Raw genomic sequence first — 5,504 nt, 5'->3', positions numbered from 1 at the left:
CCCCTTCTGCTTTACCCATGATGTCCATGGGTGGTATGGTCCAGTATGGGCAAATTTATGAAGCAAAAATCACGAAGTTATTCACCTTCAAGCAATCTTGTGAAACATCCCATCTCAACGGTGAGCATTGCGAGGCCATGAAAGATAAAGCACGAGTCAACATGGCTGTACAGTACGAATTTAAAGTTAAAGAATACTTGATCAGACACCACTCACCACAGAGCAGGATTCATGTAAGAACTATATAAATGATGAGACCCTGAAATAAACCATTAAGAGAGACTTACCCAGTCTTAGAGTCGCACCAAAGTTTGAAGAACAGCAACAGGTGGAAGACAAAAACCAGAGGAAGCCGAAACCATGATATTATGTAAGTAATGGGAAATGAACAAGTTAGGGGTGGTCCACATGCCTGATTGCAGAATTTTGTCCAAAGGCTGATAAAAACGAGAAGCAAGGGAAAATGTGAGGTGTCGAACTTGATGAGAAGTTCGTCTGAACAAATCAAAATAAGTCAAATTCATCAAATAATGAACTCAATTGGTGAGGGTAAAAGGGGATAGAGATCTCTAGATAAAGAAGACTGACATGGGGTAAAAAGTTTGAAATGGGAACCAAGGAAGGAATCCGTGTGGGCAACATAGCAACGAAGGGCATGCACTGAACATAGAAGTCTATCCAGATTGGGACAAGGGTAGAGATGAGAAATAGAGGGAAAGCAAATAAGCAAAAAGGAGGAGTTATCCTCTTGAGCTGCCAAGGTTTTAGAGAGGAAGGAATGATTCAGATAAAGGAGAAGATAGGTATGGTGGTAAAGTGTGTGAGTAACATCAATGGTGAACAAGTCAGACCATCAATGACCACAGGCCAAAAGGAAATAAGCTTTAAGGGAAAAGTGAAACATAAAACACGAGGGAAGAGGCTTGAATGGAGATAAAGTAAGAGAATGGAGGACCATATTGATATCCCAATCCAGAAGAGTAGGTCTTCGGGGAGTACGGCGAATCTGGAAGGAACAGATTAACATTGTAAGAATGGCTGAAGCAAACACTCTATGGTAACAGCAAAGACAAAAAGTATGGGACAGGGCAGCTCAATAACCTGAGATTGAGGAAACCAAAGACCCCCCCAGTCAAAAAGCCACGTGAGAAACCCGGAGACACCAGCCACAGTAAGTTGGGGCTGGAATTCCCTGAGCATGGGACCATGTGTGTGAAAAACTTTCCACTTCTGTTGATATATTTCCATAGAAGAAGAAAATATGGATTGAGCCAAATTGAAAGCTACAAGACAGAAAAAACAGATCTCCTTGCCAAGAACTAGACAAAAGCCAGGCATGAAGTTGGAGGATGTGAACAGCAGGATGTAGAACCAGTAACTGTGGTTAACAAAGGAGGGTGAGGAATAAGAAAAGTGGTACAGGAGGAAATAATTGGAGTTGGTGCAAATGAGGAAACCACATTTGAGCTGGCCAATATGGAGCTATCAGAAGGACCCGGCATGGATCAGGGAAACCACCCGATGAAGCAATCAGATAGGAGAATAAACGTATAGGAATTTGTGTGCCCAATCTTGACTGAGAGCATGAATAACTAAAACCTGAGGATGAAGTACCCGGGACCAAAAGAGGAGTAACTTGTGATTCAGGGTGGTGGCAAATGCATCAATATGATGAAAACTCCACTGACTGCAAAACCACCAGAAAATGAGAGACTGGAGGAACCACTCCATCAGATAAGAAAGGAGAGAAAGACAATCTGCTAGTAGACTGAAAGCACCTGGGACATGCAGTGCATGCGGACACAATAGAAGAGATCCAATGTACAAAAACAGAAGGATCTTGACTGGGTGCCACCTTAGTGATTGGTATATTCCAACACCATCGAACAGTCAGAATGAATCATCACCAGACAATGTGTGGTTAGAGTGAAGAAGTGATCCAAAGCCCCACAGATGGCTAGAAGCTCTAGGACATTGATATGGAATGACTGCTTGTCTACAGACCAGCAACCCAAAGCCTCCTGGTGATTGACCCATGCACCCAACCCTGAAGGGATGCAGCTGTAAACAAACGTAAATCTGGATGAGGAGGAAGAAGCAGGATTTCCACCAATATGCAAGTCTCATCCAACCTCCAAGTCAGATCATCTGCTAGGGAAGAAGGAAGTGTAATAGAAGCATCCAAGGGATCCAGAGCAAAGATCCACCAATCATGCAGAGTCCATTGAAGAGAACACACATGTGCATGGTCTAGGGGGAACAGTGGTGTTATAGAAGACCACATCCCCAAAAGCAATAGAGCATCACGTGCAGAAAGTGAGGGAGAAGACAGAGCATGATGAACTGACAATTCCATAGAACACTGTTGGAGAGGAGTAGGTTGGGCCTGACTAACGTGAGTGTTGAAAAAGACACCCAAATGTACAAGGTATTGGATAGGACTTCTCCAATTTGATTAACCAGCCCATCCAAGCAGCCACTTGAATGAGTTGATGAGTATGACTGGCTGACTCCCCTTCGGAATGGGCCAAAAGAAACCATTCCACCATGTAATAATGGAAATGTAGCCCCAGGGCATGAAGATGATGAGCAAAAGCCCTGACTACCTGACAGAAAACATAAGGTGCAGAAGGGAACCTGAAGGGTGGGGTGCAAAACTGGTACACCACCCTGTGATGAATGAACAGAAGATAGGGACAAGACCGTGCTGAGATGGGAATATGCAAGTAAACATTGGCAACATCCATCTTGGTCATCCATAAACCTGGAGAAAATGCCCACCAGAAGGTGGTGAAATGGGTGAGGTGAACGAAGCAATTGAAACAGGACAAATCGATGACAGGCCTCCAATCTCCAATTTTTTGGGGGAACAACAAATAGATGGAAGTAATACCCTGGTGAATGATGGGTAACAGGTTCAATAGCCTGTTCAGTGCACTGCCTCTAATAGAAGCTGACAAAAAATGGGATTCCGAGTTGAAGGGAAGGAAACAATTACAGGGAACAAGGGAGGTGTGGCAAGAAATGGGATCTCAAATCCTTCCAATAAAATTTTCAGAACCCAAACATCATTGCTGAAAGGGCACAACCGATGAAGAGAAGCTGCAAGTCAAGCTCCCACCGGGTAGTCACTGGAACAGTTGGCAACGTATCATGCATCATCGAGAAAAACGACAAGCTATGCCACCTTGAGAAGGAGTGATGGGTAAGGGTTGGGAAGGGGAAGGATGGAAAACTGGAATTGGTTCCACACTTGGCTCCAACTGAGATGAGCTACCAGATGAGAAAGGGTTGACTATTGTTGGACTGATGCCACCCAAGATTCCAAAGACTCTGGGACCGTATCAAATACAAAATGCAGTAAAAACAGAACCATACATAAATTCCAGAGATAAGGTGCAGGTAAACAGGCCCTTGATAAGGCAGCATCCTGACCCAGAAGATCCCAACAACAGAGAAACCACATACGTAAAGCCAAAGACAACAAACGAGCCAACATAGAGGTAAGGAGGGAGAGGGATGTCCCCAGAAAACCCCTTAGGATTTCTGTGAAGAGCCTCAGACAAAAGATGAATTGTGGAAAGAAACTGCAAAAGAGTCGTAGTGAGGGTAATACATACGCGGGAAAATGGAGTATTGGTTAAACTAACACGGAATTTGCCCCCCCCCCATGGGTAAAACAGAACCCAACAATTGCTGGTTGAGATAAGGACAGTCTGCACGATGATAAGCAAGAGCAGACTGATCCGAAGGCTGTGGAGGATCAGACATGCTTATGCTGTCGTGTAACTGAGAGGCAAATTGTTAAGTATGGACCTGAATGTCAGGAGATGGGGGAAACCAAATAGAGTTGGGAAAAATGTAGGAAGGACGTAGGTCATAAGAAATAGAAGTGAGGGTATGTGAATACCTGAGAAATAAAGTCCTAAAAACCATGGAAGGCCAAACTGAATCCTCAAGAAAGGTATGGGAAGGCACGGCAAATTCAGGAAGTGGAAACAGGTGATGAATGTCCTTATCAGCCTGCACAAGTTCAGGAGGAAGTGGGACAATGTTTGGAGATAGAGGTTGACCTATGTAATGCTTAACCTTCCAGCAAATAAATGTAGACCCCAGTTTTCTTGAATGTTACATTAATTCTATCTAATTCTAGTTGCCTTTATTTCATAAATTCGCTGTTGTCGACTATTGAAGCATGAATTCTGAAGTCAGTGTCACCACTTCACGTGTCTCAATTTCGACAGGCACTTTATCACAAGCAGGTGTGGGTGACCCAACAGGAGATTTTATGTTATAAAATATAACCACTTTGAGAAAAACTATAGCTCAAATTGAAAGCAAGACAAAAATAAAGATGCCCGAGTACAAGCACTGTCAAACAAGAAGTGATAGTTCAGTAAAGATGCATAGAGGGAGTCACGTGAGTGTACTATGCTCCTATTGGAGGAGAGTGACACATGACGATTTGCATGAGACACATGTTGGAATCACTTGATTCCAATGGGTGGGGGGAACAGAAAGCTTGTGGCATGCATAAAGAAAAAGTTTACATATAGGGGACAACAATGAACAAGAATAGCTAATTTTCTGAGTGGAGGGAAGTACCATATCAGAATGTACGATAAAACGTGTGGCATACCCATTTAATAACTAACATTGTTAAGAGAAACTATCATAGAGAAAGGCTTAAATATAAGTATAAGCACTGTATCTGTAAAATAATAATAAATATCAAATAAAACACTAAAAATCCAGAATTGATTACATTATTGACAAAAGGGAGGTATTATTTAGTGTTGGGTGATCATTGAAAATGGAGAGGCTTTCTTTAATAAAGAGTTCATAAAGTGGTTCTGGAGTTGAGAATTTTACAGTTTTCTAGAAGTATGGGGTTGTTGTTATTCTCACTGTGCAATCAGATACAAGACTTAGGTGGATTACTTAGTTTACATTCGCTTCTTGCTGAAATTCTCATGTGTTCTTGTGCACTTATTTGTAGGTGATGTATAGCTTTACAGCTATCATAAGTGTATTTATATACAACCCATGAGTGCATAGGAATGAGTAGTCTTTGTTTTTTAAAGAAAATTTAATTTTACATATTGACGTAAATACTAAAAATATAGCTTAGTTTGTGGGTAATATGTTTTATTTTTTTAATTTGATATTTGAGTTTAAAACTTTGTTTGCCAATGAAAGAAATGATAAGAACTAGTGGATATTTTGAGACAGTGTGTGACATTTTGGTAGGTTCTATTTTATTTGTAAAAAAAATTTGTATGATTGGGTGTAAGAAATTAAGGAGATAACCATTACTTTATGATATGTTATGAATTTTAGAAATTTCTGAGTGAAGACAGAAGTAGTCAGAACAGATATTATATGCTCTGTTTAGAAGATTGAGAATTAGGTTATGTTTGAAAGATTCTGGTATGAAACTGACGAAACCAGTGTATAAGCCAGTAAATGTTTTCTTATGGTCAATAGATGTGTCTGAGAGACTC

At 41.2% G+C, this 5,504-nt stretch overlaps 1 long non-coding RNA gene across 1 annotated transcript in view; it reads right to left on the bottom strand.

Annotated features, from left to right (window-relative positions):
* The window catches only part of LOC111086744, a 22,968-nt gene that overhangs the window by 6,029 nt on the left and 11,435 nt on the right, over positions 1-5,504 (bottom strand). The gene's annotated exons all lie outside the window — the stretch shown is intronic.

This window comes from Limulus polyphemus, unplaced genomic scaffold, assembly GCF_000517525.1.
Source record: "Limulus polyphemus unplaced genomic scaffold, Limulus_polyphemus-2.1.2 Scaffold1383, whole genome shotgun sequence".
NCBI classification, from domain to species: domain Eukaryota; kingdom Metazoa; phylum Arthropoda; class Merostomata; order Xiphosura; family Limulidae; genus Limulus; species Limulus polyphemus.
Note: the sequence above shows the minus strand (reverse complement) of the source record. Positions and strands in the feature narration are given on the sequence as shown.